Genomic DNA, 19,940 nt, shown 5'->3' with positions numbered 1-19,940 from the left:
GATTTTTAAAAATGTTCTTGCAAATAATCCAGATGAGAGATCATGAAGGCCTGTACATGGGTTGGTAGCTGTGAGTGGAAGAAGGGGGAGATGTAAGAAAACCATGGAGATGGAAATATTTGCTAAGAGATTTAATATGTGTGGTGAGATGGAGGGATCAAGGACATCCATCTTAGAGATATCCAACCAAGCTTGTGAGCCTGGTGACTGGAGGGTTGGCAGTAATAGGGGAAATGAGAAGAGAAGAAGGTTTAGAAGAGAAAGATAACATGTTCTTTTTTGAACATGCTGAGTCTGAGATCTGCACCTCCTTAATATCTCTAGAGATGCAGTTAATTTCTTCTGTTGAAAAGGCCATTGGCTCCCAAACCTGTAAATAGTTCTCTCCTGGGATATTCTTTTGAAGTCTTCTTATAGGAAGCTTTCACTATCAACTGCTAAAGTTGCCCCAGGCCTTTGGGATTTGGAATGTTTGCCAGATATGTCTCTTGAGAGGTCGAGGACTGAGCCAAAACATGGTGACATGATCTGAATTATTGCCTAGGGAGACACCATGTTGGCAAGGCTTCATCCTCAAAGTGTGAACACATTGTGGCACTTTTCTAGTAGCTGTTAGCATTTAAATGAACCCTTTCTCATACTAGATTTCTAGTTACCTCATTTAGAAATAGTCATGCATAGGAGGTTCATTGGACCCTAAATTGGACCTGAAAAGGACCTTAGAGATATTCTACTTCCAGGAGCAGCTATGTGGCACAATGGATAGAATGCTGGATCTGAAGTCAGGAAAACTCATCTTCTTCAGTTCAGATATGGCCTTGGATATGTACTAGCTGTGTGATCCTGGGCAAGTCATTTAACCTTGTTTGCCTCAGTTTCCTCTTTTATAAAATGAGAAAGAAATGTCAAACCACTCTAGTATCTTTGGCAAGAAAATCCCAAATGGAGTCACAAAGAATCATATGACAAATGACTGATCAATACTCCTAGGGTCAGCTAGGTGGTATGGTGGTAGAGTGCTGAGCCTAGAGTCAGGAAGTCCTGAGTTCAGATTCGGCTTTACTGTGACCTGTGTTTGCCTCAGTTTCCTCATCTGTAAAATGGGAATGAAAATGGCACCTACCTCTCAGGGTAATGGTAAGAATCAAATGAGATAATCATTGTAAAGAATTGGTACTTAGTAAGTCTTATGTAAACATTAGTTATTATTTTCATTACTACTCATATAAGATTGGGGAAAACTTTCAGATCTGAAAATCTAGAGAGATCAGGTAATTGTTCAAGGCCACATGAGGTGGCAGAATCAGGCTAGAATAAGGGTCTCCTGTCTCTTAGGCTAATGCTCTTTCCACGATACCTTCTATCTTTTTTAATATCCAAAGGAAAAGAGTATCAATAAGGGAATTATGAAGGGGTCTATGGAGCCCACAAAAGGCTCAATTAAACCTACTTATGGAGATAGGTGAAGAGTGCGCAGGTAATGCAGAATAATCATAGGATCATAGATTTAAAGGTAGAAGGGACTTTCAAGATCATTTAGTCTAAATTTCTCATTTTGCATTTGAAGACACTGAGGGGCAGAGAATGAATGAATGAATGAAAGAATGAATAAATGGATGAGCATTTAGCAAAGTACTAGGAAAACTAATAGAAACGTAAGGTAGTTTTTGCCTAAAGAATTCACATTCCTATGGGGAAGACAAAACATAATTCAGCTGCAAGTCAAATGGAAAGGTCCTTTCGTCTTCAGGATATGAGTGTTTGCAGAGAGATGATTTGTCCAAGGTTACACAGGTAGTAAGTGGCAGGGTCAGAATTGGAACCCAGGTCCTGGGACTCTCGATCTAGCACTCATTCCACTGATATAGTGGACAAAACCCTTAGTCCCTTCAGGGTCCCCTCACCCTTACAAAGATATCTGACTACATTTTATTAATTATAGAAGAATTTAATGACAAGTTCAAACTGGAAAGGTATCAGGGTAGAGGGAATAGGGAGTGCCCTATACTTTGCCACAGAGTGGGTTTGAGTCTCTCTCAGTTTTTGAGCTGAGGCCAGGCCTCGCAGGCTTGTGGAGGGTTTTTTTTTTTTGGTTTTGTTTTGCTTTGTTTTTATTACTCTCTATGCTATATCTGTGCTAGCTTTCTTAAGTTTAAAGTCTTAGCAGTACATAACAAGAGGGAAAAGAGAATCTGACCTTCAGAGCTGGTTGGGCCTATCTCTTCAGGCTAACACCTTAAAGACTGGCCTTACAGTTCAAGCCACTCCCCTTAAATCCTTTAGTTTAATGACATGATCACAGGAATTCAGGTAGAGCAAACAGTTGGGAAAAATCCAGAAATAGAGGTACTTCTATCCAGAGACAGGAGAGAACACTCCTTCCAGTTCAAGGGTCAGGAAAGAGTCACCCCTCTAGAGCAACTGTTACTCTCCAAGTCACCCCTCCCCCCTCCAACTGCCTTCACTGTCAATATCTTCACTCCAACATTCCAACTGCTGTCTGTTTCACCTCAGTGACAGAAAGGCCAAACAAAGTTTGATTCAGTTTTTCCTTTCCACACAATACAATATCAATTGTTATGCAAAATATTTCCATATTACCCATATTGCAAAAGAAAATACATATAAAAACAGAAAAATAAAGCAAGTGAAAAAAGTATGCTTCAAAAATCTGCAATCAGAGGTCATTAGTTCTATCTTTAGAAGTAGAGAGCATTTTTCATCATGGATCTACATCTTGGTAAAGGTAGCTAAGTCTTTCACAGTAGACCATTATTACAATATTGCTGATATGTACAATATTCTCCTGATTTTGCTCGTTTAATTTTCATCAGTTCATATAAGACTTCTCAGGTTTTTCTGAACCATTCTTTTCTTTAAATTTATTTTTTTTTAATTATTTTAAAACTCTTACCTTCTGTCTTAGAATCAATACTGTGTATTGGTTCTGAAACCATTCTGCTCATCATTTCATATAATACAAAAACATCCCATCAAATAATTTACTATAACTTGTTCAGCCAGGAAGATACTAAAGCTTAACCAAAAGCAATTTCTTTCCTTAAGGAATTTACATTCTATGTGCCCTTAATGTTATATTTTAAACCATTTCCCATGCAAATCATGAGTTCCAGTCTGTTACAGCTTACTTAGAAACAAAGGATGGCAAAGCAAATAGAACACTGGTCTTGGAGTAAAGGAGTTGCTGTGCTTTGTTGTTGTTCAGTCATGCCTGACTTTACTAGAGTGGTTTACCATTTCCTTGTACAGCTTTTTTGACAGATGAGGAAATTGAGATAAACAGGCTTAAGTGACTTGCCCAGGGTCACATGCCTAGTGAGTATCTGAAGACATGCTTGAACTAAGGAAGATGAGTTTTCCTAACTATTGACCCAGTACTCCATTTACTCTGCCACATAGCTATCCTTAGAGTCAAGAAGACCTGAGCTCAAATTCAGCCTCAGACATTTATTAGCTGTAGTCCTAGAGAACTAACTTATCCTCTATTTGCCTCAGCTTCCTCCACTATAAAGTGGAAATCAAGGGGGCAGCTGGGTAGCTCAGTGGATTGAGAGCCAGGCCTAGAGACAGGAGGTTCTGGGTTCAAATGTGGCCTCAGACACTTCCTAGTTGTGTGACCGTGGGCAAGTCACTTGACCCCCCATTACCTAGCCCTTACCACTCTTCTGCCTTGGAGTCAATATTGACTCCAAGACAGAAGGTAAGGATTTAAAAAAAAAAAGTGGAAATCATAATAGCATCCATCACATTGCCCAATTTGTTGTCTTTTTGAAGATAGTATTCTGTCTCATCTCCATGTTTTTGCCCCTACATGTCTGGAGCATGGTCTTTCCCTCCCTCTGACTTAGAATCCCTAACTTCCTTATGGGTCAGATCAAATATTACTTCCTTCCTTTATTTTCTATGTCATTAGGACCCTTCACCCTCTCCACATTATATTACTTTGCATTTACTTTTTATGTAAAATTTGAAAATGTTTAAATCTCTTTTGATGTTTTTTTCTTCTTCCAGTTGAATGTAAGCCCCTTGAGGTCAGGGGTTTTTGTCTCTTTTGTCTCTGTATCCTCAGTACCTAGTCCAAGTGCTTGTAGATAATTTACTTGCAGGTGAAGTAGTATATGACAATGATATTACAATATTACAATGTGTTTGGAGTCATAAGACCTGATTTCAAATCCCTCTTCTACAACTTATTGCCTATGTGACCTTGGGCAAGTCAACCTATTCAGTTTCTTCACCTCTAAAATGAGAAACTAGATAGACCCCTTAGTTCTCTTTCTGCTCTAAGTATCTAATTCTTTTACTGAGATTTGGCTTTATTGACAAATGTAATTTTTACTTTTTTGGGAAAGATGACATAATTCTTATTTAGGGATATGTTGGATGCAACTCTAATAGCTGTGGAGTCAGTTTAAATTTTCAGTGTGATCCTTTACATCTCAACCACTACAAATCAGGACTTGAATTATGTCCTGTTGATTACTTAGACTAAAAAAAAATGTTGGAGAAAATGTTAATATTATAGATTAAACTTATAAATATATCATGCACATATTTTCCTCCCAGAAATCTGGTTGTTAAATGTTTACCAGTATTCTGTTGCTTAAGCTATATAGACCATAGATGCCTAGATTTGGAGCAGAAAGGTAACTTCTAAAGAGTGAAACTCTCAAATATAAGCTCTGCTGCCCTCATATAAGAGACAGACCTCTCTCCCAAACCACAGTGCAATGTGATCAGAAAAGATGGTAGACCACTGCTCTGACACAATATTTAGGTCTGAGATGCGCCAGGAGAAAAAGGCCATTAAAGGGAGTGTTCTAAGTTAAACTTTGAGAAAATGACTGTACAGGTCTTTAGACTGATGATATGCCTTTTAGAGTGACACATAGTTTGTCTAACCATTAATCAGGTGACATAAAAAATAACAAGCTTTTAAAATTCTACTTTCCAGGTTGGAGACACAGGTAGAAAGTTCAAACCTCCTGGATTGAACTTGAGAGGAAGGAGATGGGATGTGAGGGGAAACAAAATGAATTTGGTTAGAAGTAGGTGGGAGATGAGGGAAAGGAGGTAGGAAACATTTCATATACAATATGCAACTTCCTAAGGAAAGTTTTTAAAAAGTGATCGTTAGCCAGATAAACATTTGCAAAGGCTTGGAAAATTTGTAGTGCATGCACTCATATTTTCTTATCATGCTCTTTCCATCACAAGGATGGAAATATGGATGTGAGGGGAGTTGAAAACACCTTCCCTGGCCAAAAAAAAGGCATTATTAAACCTACTGTGCTCATTTTTGTCATTGTATCCCTAGTATCCCTGGTCCCCAAATGTTGGTTGATTGTTAGAATAATCAGGATTTGTTTAATTTGTTTAATTGAAGAAAATATGCATGAAAACATATCTACATCTTCCAAATAACAGAGCTTGTTTTTAGTATTATTTTGTTTATATAGAACTTTGCTAAAATACAGGGACATTATTTATGCACTGGATTTTTCTCTTCTACTGGCTTAATAATCTTGTCAGAGGAAATTACTTAGCCTAGCATTCTTTTTTTATTTATATGTAAAAACAATTTTTACGTTCATTTTTTCAAAAATTTGAATACTAAATTTTCTTCTTCCATTTGTTCTTCATTGAGAAGGCAAGCAATTTGAATTATTTTAAATGAAACCATGCTAGCTTTTTTGATAATTACTATTTCTTTTCTTTTTAAAAAAAATTTAATGTTTAATTTTCTTCCAGGTACATGTAAAAAACAATTTTTAACATTAAAAAAATTAAATTTTATTTTCTAAATTCTGTTCTTCCTTCCCTTCCCTCCTCCCTCCTTGAGAAGAAAAGCAATTTGATCTAAGTTATACAAGTTCTGCTTTCCTTTTTAGATGCTTGCCAACCATGTCTTTAGTGATCTGTTCTCGAATTTCCAATTAGTGTAGACTCCCCGGTCTTTTATTTGTAAAACTCTATTCACAGTGTCATAAATTTAGAGCAGAGGACCTTAAAGGCCATGTAATTCAACCCTTTAATTTTATAAAGAATAGTCAATGAACATTTATGAAGTCCTACTAATGAAACAGGAACTGGGGATACAAAGAAGGCTAAAACATATATTTTACATTAGCATAAATTCATTCTGAATAGTCCTGACTATATTTCTATAGGATTGCACCATACTCATATTCATCTTCTGTTACCTATCCTTCTATCTTCTATACATTTATTATAAAACGGTAAATTGGTTAATTTTCTGTGCATGCATACTTTACTCTTCAGATAAATCCCATTTCTCTCCTCTTCTGAATTATTTCTTTTCATGTCTTCAGAATTTCATTCTTGAACGTCTTCCATTTCTCCTGAGAACTTTTTTAGTCCCTGGAATCCTGCCTACCTTTCCTCTGAATCCTTTGAAATCCATGTTCTCCAAACCTAACATCGATATGATGACAGGTATCCTCTAATTCTCTATCACAAACTCTTGGAGGGAGAGTGGGTATTCCCCTATTCCAGGCCCTGATCATTTCCATCGCAACAACTAGTTTCTCTCTCTTAGTGAGAATCAATCGAGAATAGATTTCTCTTGTTGGGGTCATTGCTTTTTGAAGGATAAAATTATCAATAAGTCAAATGAAGAGATTACTAGCTATTTTGAGGGGGAGAGACAGACACGTACAGAGAAAGAGAAAGAGAAAGAGAGAGAGAGACAGAGAGAGATAGAGAGAGAGATTGCAAAAGCTGCAGTCTGGGTAATTCAAGTCACCCATCACTACTACATCATACCTCTGTGATAGGCTTAGTGATCTATTTTTCAGAAGTCCTTATCTGTTTCCTATTTCTGTCAAGGTAGTCAATAGTATATACCAATTAAAAAAAATTGCTTCTGTTCTTTCTCCTTTGATCATTACATAAATATTCTCTGTCATGCTTCACCATTTTGGTTTCTGATTTCCTCACATGGCTATGCTATTTTTTTTTTTGGTGATGCTATGCTATTTTAATATATGATTTCTTCGATTCTACTTTTACTTAACCTATTTCTTTTGAATAAAGTATACTCATTGAGACACATAGTCCAATCATGGGTTTCATATCATCAGGGATGTTTAAAGATCAAAAATTCCCTCTTGCTTTAGGACCTTTAGTTTATTTTCATTGCCTTAACTTTCCTTCCTCAGAGGTCTTCAAGTAGAGACTGGACAACCAGTTCCCTGGTACGTGATGATGGGGATTCCTTTGTTATATGGCTCCAACTAGATAGTCATTAAGATCTCTTCTAATGGTCAAATTCTGTGATTCAGAGCTATTGTAGAAACAAAGGATGCTTGGTTCAGAGAACTTTCTTCTCAAAAAGGGAATCTTTCTCTAGACTTACATGGAGTCCAGATTTGCCTTGGGGTCAGCTTGAAACAGAGATGGGAATCAGGCTTCTCTTGACCTTCGACCTTGGGGACAAATCTCTAAAACAAAGCTTAGGTATGGCTCATGTCTAAGGTCTTCCCAAAAGAGATGAACAGGATTAATCTAGAAATTAATCTAGCTTAATCTTCCAGAAAAGGTACTCAATGTACAAAATAATTATCAGGTATAGGAGAATTTAGTTCTTCTGGCCATTAAAAAAAACAACTATCTAACACAAAAGTTATACACATATATCTATATAAACAACAACCAAGGCAATAGAAGTTTGGTACTTTCATAAGTGGTTCAGACATTAAGTGTGACACACATTCATGGGAGAAAAGGATAGCTTGAACTAGAACTTGAAGTTGAACTAGGTTTTCCAGAAGAGGCAAAGCTTGAATTGGTATGTTGAAGAATGGAAAGGATTCAGATAAGTAGAGAGAAAAAGGAATGTTTGGAATTGGCCAAAGTAGAGATAATGGTATGTGTGACTTGTACATTTTTATCCATGTCATCTTGATAAGGTTTCACTTGTCTAAATTCCTTTTAGACTGCTGTCAAGAATACTTATCACACTGAAGAGTGTGTGTGTGTGTGTGTGTGTGTGTGGGTGTGTGTGAGTGTGTGAGTGGGAGCCCATCTTTGGGCCAAGTAAGTTCATCCACCAAAGCAGTTAAGGGAATCAAACAGGAGAGGGTCAGTTTGAAACAGAAAAGAAAAATCTAAAGCTTTCCTTTCTTAGGGAGATTTCTATGCCAATCCAATAGGTAGAAAGTTTTGATTGTCTGTCAGTGAAGAACTGCATGTCTTCAAGGTATTTGCTCCGGGATTTTGAAAAATCCCAGTAATGAAAAGAAAGATGTTTGGAGAGTGAAGTTGTAATCTAAGGGATTTTCTGAGATGCTTTAGTAACTTTAAGTTTGTAACTTTTTTTTAATCCGTTTTTAGGTGAAGATCTGTGAGTATATGAAACTGAACCTAGGGTAAATGCGGTTGTGTAAATGACATGTAAGGAGGAATGTATATATGTGTGTGTATCTTTGTCTATGCATGTAGGAAATAGTGGAACAAAAGACAGACTTCTAGAGAGAGTGCAATTGCATTAAGGGAGAGGGAGGTCCTTTCTCCAGAGAGAGGACCCTTGGTCTTCTGGGGATTGAGGGGTTGAAAGACAAGTGCACAAAACAGGAGTGCCACAGTGTCTGTGGGTGAGGCTAGGTGTGGTGATCACAGGATAATAGGATCATATAGAATTAGTCACTGGGGGGAAGAATGGCAGATATGTTCTCCTTTCTTAACACAAGCTTTTTGCCCCCAGGACACCACTGGGTTTGGGTTTCCTGGCCCAAACCCTAGTTCTCCCCTGGTTATTACATCTTATACTTAGTCATATGATCTGGGAAAAGATATTTCTTGTTCTAATTTTTTTTCGGGTATATATAAAACCTTGTATCAAAAGTTGAATAGGGGGAGCAGCAGTATAGGTAATATAATATAAATTCAATACTTTCATTCAACACTTCAAGGATCCTCAATTTCTTGACTCTGCACATCTCCCCAAGAAGCAGACTCTAGAGTTCTCCATGTTTTAGAACACCATTGTCACAATAAATCTGTGATGATGAGAGACTTGAGGCAGAAAAAGTCCAAAGTTGTCTATTTATTGGCAAAGCTAGTGGTTACCAATAATAGAGTTCCATGGACCTTCAGTAACCAAAGACCACTGAAGTAGTGAGAACAATTCTTTTATACAGTTTAGTGGTTACACAAGGTCCAGATACACCTCCCAACCTGGGATTGTGATTGGTTCTTAATTCCACTATCTGACCACCTGACGGTAAGGCTTTACCCATCATGGTGACTAGAAAACCCAAATTAGACCAACATCCTTTTATAAGAACCAACCCCACAGTGCTTTCCCAGACCAGGAACTTTCCTGAGTTCATGGTATTGTGGAGCAGGGCATAGCATTAGTCTTCTCCTCAGAACATTCTCCAGAAGGTCTCTTTTCTACCACTCTTTGTACCAATAGAATCTAGCACTAGGAAAGAATCTTGTGACCAGGCTGAATCATTCTTCATCTACCTTTATTCTCTCCCTCAACTGGAGTCTTGCTTTTTTCTCTGAGTGCTGGCATTAGATTTGCACAACAATACTCTAAATCTTAAGGCCTTAAATTTTGGTTATGATGGTTACTATTTTAACAAAACTCTAAACTAAAAATTAATAATCAACAATCAATTTTACTGTATCATGAATCATGCAATATCCAACCTTCTGGTACTTAACTTACACATAAGTTGGGCTTTGGATAATAGTCTATCCCTGGACTTTTTCAAACCTGTATAGATTGGTAGGTCCCAGTACCAGATTTTGTATTCTCCTGGCACACCTTTTGAGGACTGAGGGTCATCTCCATACAATAAGACATTGAATGAAAGCTTGGATGAAGATGATATTTATTTTGTCTACATGTTAATGACCTGTAATTTTGTTGACATCAAAATTATCTCCATTAATGCAGATTTTAACCCATATATACTGAATATAGTCTTAGTGAGAGCTGTCTGAGGCTGAGAGATTAAATGATTTAGTAACTCAAGTAGTAGGTGTGGGAGCTAGGATCAAAATCCTGGTATTCTTGAATGTAAATTCATCATGCTATCTACCAAATCATCTTGCTTCTCTTATGTTTAAAAAAGTAAAGTACATAGATACAATATGGGGAAAGATAAAATCAGAATACAGTGTTTAAAAGGACTTGAGAGTCATAGTGTACCTGTAGCTAAATAAAAACCTTAGAGATTTAGAGCTGGAAGAGACCCAAAAAGATGTATATAATTGAAAATCTGTTACCCTAAAAAAGAGCTACATGGGAGCCCAATGACTTCCTGTTGTTACATACTTCCTGTAGACAGAGGATATTAGCGTGTGGGCAGTCCTCTTGGGCCTCTTTCTTGGTCTTGCAGCCAGCATGGTGGCAGTGGTAAGCTAATTGCAAGAATTTTGAAATGGCTAATCAGCCATGGGCATGTGGGCTTTATTTTTTATTCTCTTTAATCCTTGATTTCTAATGATCATTAATAAACCTTATAAAATATAATATTTTATTATTTGAGATTCATTTTAATTTTAACATTGATGGCAACCACTAGTTGGAGAAGAAACTCTCAATTTTTTAAGATATCCTAGATAAATTTTTTAAGCCACATTTCTCCTGCCAAGGCTTTTCACCCATCCCACCCACCCACCCTTGCAAACTCCGAACTCTCTTTGGAACTGCTGCCTTTTACATTCCCTATTTTTTGCCCGGTTGCTCTCTGGGCTATTTTTTTCCCATTTGAATTAGTTTATTTAGTCAATTTAGAACATTATTTCTTGGTTACAATAATCACATTGTTTCTCTCCCTTCCCTCTACCCACCCTTCCCACAGCCAATGTGCAATTTCATTGGTTATTACTTGTGTCCTTGATTAGAACCTATTTACATGTTGTTCTTTGCACTCAAGATGTTCATTTAGAGTCTACATCCTCAACCACATCCCTTCGACCCATGTATTCAAGCAGTTGTTTTTCTTCGGCATTTTTACTCCAGCAGTGTTTCCTCTGGATGTGGATAATGGTTTTTCTTGTAGATTCCTCCAGGTTGTTTGGGGTCATTGCATTGCAACTAATGGAGAAGTCCATTACATTCGATTGTACCACAGTGTCTGGGCTATTTTTAGCTGGGGGACTCTGCTTGAGTCCATGTTCTTCAGTTCCTTGCTGATGCCTCTGGCAATCCTCCTCCTAATCTTCAGCCCTGCTCCTACTCCTGCTCCTGAATTGACCACCACCCTGACCCTGACAGCTGTTGCTGATCCTGCTGGGCTGCTGATTGCTGCCCCTGAGAAGCTAGGAGTTGGAGTCACTCTCTGGGCAACTGGTAAAAACTGGGGTGTATTTTCCTTAGGTAATGATTAGCCTCCTAACTCCCTCTCCATGTGGATGGAGAATCTAGCATTTTACTTTGGGGGGAAGGGAGGAAGGAAGTTACTCTTCCAAACAGGAAGTAAATTATAGCATGGCACATTCTTTGAAAGAGCAGTGAATTACCTATTTCAAACAGTTTCTAGCTTTAGGATATTTTTTTTTTTATGAGTGCACGGATCCTTTTACTTATCTTGCCTGAGATTCAGGGGAGAAATTAATCTCCCTATAACCCTTTACCATTTGGCAGTCTCTAAGATTCATCCAGTTTGAGACTCCTCAAACACATGTTCTCTCTTGCTATGGGAAATCTCACAGCCTTGACAAAAGAAATCTGAATGGATAGAGAAAGGAATTTTAAAGAGTCTGGAGGTGAAATTTTTAAACCTTTTCAGACTCCATTGTTTTATGAAAGTCTCTGTATTTTATTGTATTTTGCTGATTGTTTTGTTTAAGATTTAATTTTGTTGTTTTAAGATCATATATTAATGTATTCAATTCTATTCTGTTATACTGAATCAGTTTAATCTACTGTATTTTAACTCTTAGATATATTCTGTTACCTTTCCCCTACAACTACTGAACAAAATATTGTAAAATATTGTAAAAGCTGATAAACAGCTTTTTTTTTCCATTTTGCATTTGCTAATTGTCACATAGATGATGATGATGGACTCAACCTGGCAAACAATCTTTGAAAAATTTAATGAGCTAAGAATTTAAATGGTAATTCTAAGGGGTCTTTAGAAATAATTTTAATTAACTAGTGGTTTCTGAATGTATGATTTTAAGAAAATATTTCTATTATAAAGAATATTTTATTAAAGGTAGAAAAACAAAGAAATGTTCCTACCAAGGTGTTTCCATGAAGCAAGAAGTCAAAAAGAGCTCTTGCAAAACTCTTCAGTTTAATTTACTTCCACCAGAACAATCTAGATTTCTTGGTGATGTTCTAGACCCAAATAAGTTTTACTTTGTTTAAAAATATATTTGCCAAGGTTGAAAGATTTGCTACATCTGTAAAAATTGTGACAAATATCTATCAGTTCATAGGTTTTTTTTTTGTCATACAGCAAATTATATGAAATATGATAGTGGGTTTGTTTGCTATTATAATTAACTGGATAATTATGAATTTTGGGGACTCTGGTACTTCTTTGAATGTGCCTTATCTACTGTATTACTGTTGTATTCTGAAAATCATTTGTATTCCCACAGTGGTTAAGTTAAAAAGGAAATGGACCTCATTTCTTTTGGTGAGAAACCTTTGTATTCTACCTCTCCTTGGCTGACAGTGTCACTGATTGTAAGCTATATATTTTTGATTTTTAAAACTCTTTTTTATTGTTTTTCCTTGCATGTACAAAATAGTATATGAGTTTTATTTTTTCTCTCTTTTTTGCATTTGAAGCACATGACAATAGTATTGAGAAGATTTTTCTTTAATTTTTTTTATTTTGCAGTAATATAAGTTTAAAATACATTTGTTCTAATATTAATGCATACCCCAAAAGCCTTAGACTATAAAAACAATGCCATTGATTGTTTAAAAAAATTATGGGACTTTGCTTAAAGATTTTGTCTGATTCCAGGAGAAGGGAGTACAAAAAAGAACCACTTCACAGTTCCAAAGAAGCACAAAGCTAAACTGCACAGTACCAATCAAGCACAAGGTCAAAGAGACCAACCAATCCCAGTGGAATTGATGAAAATTTGAGCCAAGACAAGAGGACTTGAACTTGTTTGGGGTTTGAGGTTGTGGCTATTTTAACATTTGTCAAAGGCATGTCTTCCTTGTCCCACATTCTACCAAGTATCTCAAATTTGGCTCCTACCTGGCTCCTATAATCTAGTCCTTATTCTGTCTTTCATTGTGTGGTAAAACTTTCTGTAGTTCTGGCTACTGATTGGGAAAGTGCATAATTACATAAATTACTTTAATTGGGCCTTGATTCAAGGACCTATTATAGACTTATTTTCCTTTACTTAGAATTTTTACACATAAGACTTTGATAGTCTATATTTCATCCACAAATTATTTTCTCTTTATTTGAATTTTTTTGATGCTTTGATTTCTCTTGCCAATTGATTCATATGCCTCATAACTTAGCCATGCATTCCTAAGTGATCCCTGTATTTTTCAACACTCTCTTCAGGGGGGAATATAGTATTATTATTATTATTATTATTATTATTATTCTAAACTGCAAATTTTAAATTCTTTTTGAGACTAATTTTAGGATAAGAAATAAGATACCTCTCTGAATCCAGAAAGTGAACTATTTGGAGAAGGTACCATTAAGATGCCTGCACAGACCACACATTGCACCAGAAGATTCAGAGTGAACTTTGGAATGTGGGGATTTGAACTGTTTGGGGTTGAATGCATTTGTTCTGTATGTATACTCTTATGCCAAAGAGGACTGCCCCCTAAATGGCTTTTTGTCAATGCACCTAACAATCATTGCTTTTGTTCTCTTTTCCTTTTGTCCCCAAATTATTGTAATTTCAAAGTTGGTTATATTTACAGGATCCATTGGAGAGACTAGACTTCCACGGGGGGAATTTTCAGGGGGTGGAATGTATAATTGAAAATCTGTTACCCTAAAAAAGAACTACACTTCCCAGGAGCCCACTGACTTCCTGTCATTATATACTTCCTGTAGACAGAGGATAATAGAGAGTGGGCTGTCCTCTTGGGCCACTTTCTTGGGCTTATAGCCAGCATGGTAGCAATGGTAAGCTAAGTGCGAGGATTTTGAAATGGTTAATCAGCTGATGGGTACATGGTCTTTATTTTGTATCCTCTTTATTCCTTGATTTCTAGTGATCATTAAAAAAATCTCCTAAATATATTTTTATTATTGAGATCTAATTTTAATTTTAACAGATGTAGGTACAATGTCTTTGTTTTAAAGTTGAGGAAACACTGACACAGAGAGGGAAAGTGATTTGTTTAAGACCACAAAAATATCAAGTGGAAGAATTAGGATTTGAACTCAGAACTGTGGACTCAAAATCTGGTATTTTGACCACTGTAAATTCACTGTACTTTTAGTTATTTTCTTTATTGTATCCAATTCTTCATGACCCCATTTGAGATTTTCTTGGCAGAGATACTGAAGTGGTTTGCTATTTCCTTCTTCAGCTCATTTTACAGATGAGGAAACTGAGGCAGGCATGATTAAGTGTTTTGCCCAGGGTCACACAGCTAGTAAGTATCTGAGGCCAGATTTGAACTCTTCCTGGCTCTATCTAGACCTGGCACTTTATCATCCCCTTGTTACCTTCCTCTTAACACAGTGTTGTTATTAACATGGTAGCCATTAACCATAGGGTATATTTAATGGGAACTATCACATATAAGAGGAAGGAAAGCATTTTTTACCTATAAAAGGCTTATAAACATAATACTGAATATTGCTATAGCTAATTAAACTTTGCTGAAATATTTATAATTAAATAATTAGATTTCAATGAATATGAATGACAATTCTTTGATCACTCCCTATATGCCTCCATTGGCATTCTTTCTTCATCAGTTCATTCCTATCCATTTTTTCTTTTATGTCTTTACATTATATATTCTATTCTTTTGGTTCTTCTTTCTTCCCTTTGCATTAATTTATAAAAGTTTACAGATTTTTGCATATCAATGCTACTTTCCAGTCTTTGTTGGCATTATAGTTAATTACATTCCATTTCTTTAGTGTGCCCAAACGTATTTAGCCCTTGTTGCATGAGGTTGATTTCTTTTTTCAATTATAAGTAATGCTACTATCAAAATCTTTGAATAGGTAGCTCTTTTTTTTTAGTTTACTTTATTTTTCTCAATAATATATATATATATATATATGTAAAATTTCAATATGTGTTTTAAAAATTTTTGAGTTCCAAATTCTCTCCCTTCCCTACCTCCTCCACCCCTTGAGAAAGCAAGAATTATGACATTAATTATAAATGTGATGCCATGCAAAACATATTTCCACATTAGCTATGTTGTAAAACAAAACCTAAACCAAAAAACAAACAAAAAACCACCCACAAAAAATAAAGTAAAAGAAATATGTTTTTCACTGTGTTCAGACTCATGAGTTCTTTCTCTGGAAGGGGATAACTTTTTTCATCATAAGTCCTGCAGAATTGTCTTGGATCATTGGATTGCTCAGAATAGCTAAATAATTCACAATTGATCATTATACATTATTACTATTACTGTGTACCATGTTCTCCTGGTTGTGCTCACCTCATTTTGCATCACTTTATCTGTCTTTCTAAGTTTTTTTTAATGATTGTCCTGTTTGTCATTTCTTATTGCATAATAGTATTCTATCACAATAATTTACAAAAATTTATTTAGCCATTCCCCAATTGAGGGTGTCCTCTTAGTTTCCAATTTTTTGCCACCACAAAAAGAGCTGATACTAATATTTTTGTACTTATAAATCCCTTTCCTTTTCCTTTAGTCTCTTTGGGATACAAACTTAGTAGGGGTATTTCTGGATCAAAAGGTATGTATGATTTTATTGACTTTTGGGCATAGTTCTGAATTGTTCTCCAGAATTGTTAGATCAATTTCCAAGGTCAACAACAGTACATTTATCAGAGAAACTTGCTGTAAATCCTGCCCTCAACCCCCACCTAGTTTTCTGCTTTCTTTCTCATCATAACTGCTTTGGTTTATTTGTACAAAACCTTTTAAATTTAATGCAATTTTAATTATCCATTTTACATTTTGTAATGCTCCCTATCTTTTGCTTGATTATAAATTTATCTCTTATCCATAGATATGACAGATTAAAATTTCTTCTCATTTCCTTTATGTTTAAATCATGTAGCCATTTGGACCTTTTATTGGTATGTAGTGTGAGATGCTGGTCTATGCCAAGTTTCTGCCAAAGTGCTTTCCAATTCTGAAAAAAAAATCTTACATTCTGTCTTAGATTTGATATTATGTATTATTTTGAAGGCAGAAGAACAAGAAAGGCTAGGTATTTGGGATTAAGTGATTTATTTGCCATGGGTCACACAACTAGGAAGTATCTGAATCCAGATTTGAACCCAAGTCTTCCTAACTCTAGTCCTGGCTTTCTATCCTTGAGCCACCTAACTTCCCTTTGCTTTGTAGTTTTCCCAGAAATGTTTGTCAAATACTGAGTTCCTATTCTGAAAGCTTGGATTTTGGCATTTATCAAACAATAGGTTGTTATGGTCATTTATTACTATGTATTATGTACCTTATTCTATTTCATTGATCTCCCACTTTATTTGTTAGTGCTAACAGATTGTTTTGATGATTACCAAAGTTTGAAATCTGGTCCTGGTAATGGAATACTATTGTGCTATGCAAAATGATAAATAAGATGATTTCAGAAAAAGCTGGAAAGACTTGCAAGAATTGATCCAGAGCAAAATAAGCAGAACTGGGAGAACATTGTATACAATAACACCAATATTGGATGATTGTTATCTGTGAAAACTTTGCTACTTCCAGCAATGTGACAATCAATCCTGAAAGACTTATGATGGGGAATGCTATCCACTTCCAGAGAAAGAACTGTTGGAGTATTTTTCACATAAGTGTATATTTTGTTTGGGGTTTTGGTGAGGTATGAGTGTGCTCTTACAACAATGAGTAATATGGAAGTGAGTTTTGCATAACAATAAAAAACAAAGAAAAAAAGAAATCTGATCCTGCTAGACCACCTTTCTTCATATGTTCCCTTACCCATTCCCTTGATATTCTTGAACTTTTGTTCTTGCAGACAGATTTTTAAATTATTTTTTCTAGTTCTACAACATAATTTTTAGTAGTTTGGTATGGCATTGAATAAGCAAATTAATTTAGTTTTAATTTAATTAATTTTTATTTAATTTATTATATTTATTATAAATAAAAATTTTAATTAATTGTTATTTTTATTATATTGGCTTGGTCTACCTATAAGTAATTACTATTTCTCCATTTGGTTAGATCTCATTTTATTTGTGAGAAGTGTTTTATAATTGTGTTCCTATACAGTTCCTGGGTTTATTTTAGATGTTGAAGTGTTTTATGTTGTTGCAGCTAGTTTAAATGGAATTTCTCTATTTCTTCCTGTTCCCTATAAGGTAAAATAGACTTTTTATGACCAAATGAGTGTGTATGTTATTACCTTTTTGAGCCAATTCCATGAAAGTAAGGTTCATGACTTGCTCACTACTTGCCCCTTCATTGGAAAATCTTTCTTTTGTCTCTTTTGTGAGATAACTTTTTCCATTCTGCTTTTTATCCTCACTCTATCTCCCAGTGCATCCCTCTTTCGTACCCCTTAATTTTTTTTAAAAAAATAATCCCATTATATCAACTCACACCCATGCCCTCTGTCTATGTGTATTCCTTTTAATTGTCCTAGCATTGACAAAACTTTTAGGAGTTATAAGAATTGTCTTCCCATATAGGAATGTAACCAGTTTAACATCATTGACCTCCTTATGATTTTTCTTTCCTGCTTATCTTTTTGTGCTTCTCTTTAGTCATATTTGAAAGTCACATTTTCTATTCAGCTCTGATCTTTACATTGGGAACATTTGAAAACCCTCTTTTTCATTAAATATTTGTGTTTTTCCATGAAGGTTTGTACTTAGTTTTGCTGGGCAGGTTATTTTTGGTTGTAATCCTAGCTTCTTTTCCTTTTGGAATATCATGTTCAAGCTCTTTGCTCTTATAATGTGGAAACTGTTAAATCTTGTGTGATTCTGACTTTGCTTCATGATATTTAAATTATTTCTTTCTGACTGCTTGCAATATTTTCTACTCGACTTGAAAGTTCTGAGATTTGGCTATAAGATTCTTCAGCAGTATGTGTGTGTGTGTGTGTGTGTCTATTTTACAAAGTTGTTGACTCTCTTTTCATAACCCTTTGAGATACAGATCTTTTAATGGTATTGCTAGATCAAAGAGTTTTTTTTTTAACTTTTAAACAATTCTTCTTTATAACTGATTGGAACCTTCCTGGAACATTTTATTCACTTTATTTTTAACTCATTTTAGTCATATAATGAGTCAGAAGCATTTATCTATCTTGTATATATCAATTCATCCATTATATATTTCTTTAATTATCTATATATTCATTCATTTATTGCCTTTTTAGACATTTATCTATCTAAATGTAAATCTAAACTTATTTTACTTTTAATTCTGAATTCTCTCCTCTCTCTGTCACCTTCTCCCACTCACTATGAAGGCAAGGAAAACAAAACCTGTTACAAATACATATAGTCAGGTACAACACCTGCCTGAATTAGCCGTGTCCAAAGAAAAAGAAAGAAAAGAAAATATGCTTCAATCTGCACTCTGGGTCCATAAGCTTTTCTCTGGAAGTGGATATTATATTTCAAGATGAATCCTTTGTCATTTTGGTTTGTCATTGTGTTTCTCAGTTATTAAATTCTTCCACAGATAATGACAATACAACAAGCATTTATGAAGCACTTTCTAGGTACTGTCAGTCACTGTCAAGCTCTGGAGAAAACCAAGAAAGACAAAACTAGTCCTTTCTCTCAAGGATTTCATTTTTTTTTTAAACCCTTACCTTCTGTCTTGGAGTCAATGCTGTGTATTGGCTCCAAGGCAGAAGAGTGGTAAGGGTTAGGCAATGGGGGTCAAGTCAAGGATTTCATTTTCAAAGGAAGACAACATGCAAATGACCAGGTACATACAAATTGCATGTGGAGTAGATGGAAAGTTGTTTTTCATCCTTTCTTTTTGAAGAGTACCAGTGACATCACATGATTTGCACATGAATTGGATTTAATGGGGGCAGAGTTGCACAAAGTCTTCGACTTCATTCTCTTCCAGAATCATCCAAGTCCAGTGGCAGGACAAACATCAAGATAACTGGTGATAGCATGGATCATCTTAGTGTCTTTGACATTTGACCAGACTCTTAAGTCCTCCATAGTACCTTTGTGGCCATTAGAATAAATTGTTCTCATCCTCTCATTCCACAAGAGGAAGTTTTCACATGCTTGAGGTAGAAATCCTTCTAACTCAGTGATGGGTTTGGGACTGATAGGCTACCCTCAATCCGGTTGAGCCCACCTGCTGAAATGGTTTTACTGGGATGTGGCCAGGGAGCACGCTATAGCTTCTTGGAACCATAGGTGAGAGTCTTGTAACAGGGAGACAACAAAGGTAGATGAGCAGTCCTGAAAAAGGCTAAGTAAACACTCACATTAGAGGTATTACTCCTCCCTGAATATCCCTTAAGTAATGTTAGAAAGAAGGCATCAACAGGGGTGGGATAATACAAGGAAAGGCCTCTTGCAGAAGGTGGGATTTGATTAAATCTTGAAGGAAGATAGGTAAGCAAGCTAAGAAATGGAAGTGAGGAGGTAGAGAATTTCAGGTATGATTACTAGCAAATGAATTTAATTAATTAAAATAATTAATTAATTATTTAAGATTTTGTACCAGATTGTACCCTCTCTTAAGATTATGCTAGAATTTCCCAGGTTAGAGAGAAAGAAAGAAAAACATCAGAAAGTGGGCCTAGAAA

This window comes from Monodelphis domestica, chromosome 2 (assembly GCF_027887165.1).
Source record: "Monodelphis domestica isolate mMonDom1 chromosome 2, mMonDom1.pri, whole genome shotgun sequence".
NCBI lineage: Eukaryota > Metazoa > Chordata > Mammalia > Didelphimorphia > Didelphidae > Monodelphis > Monodelphis domestica.
The sequence above is the reverse complement of the archived record's forward strand: the minus strand, read 5'-3'. Positions refer to the sequence as shown.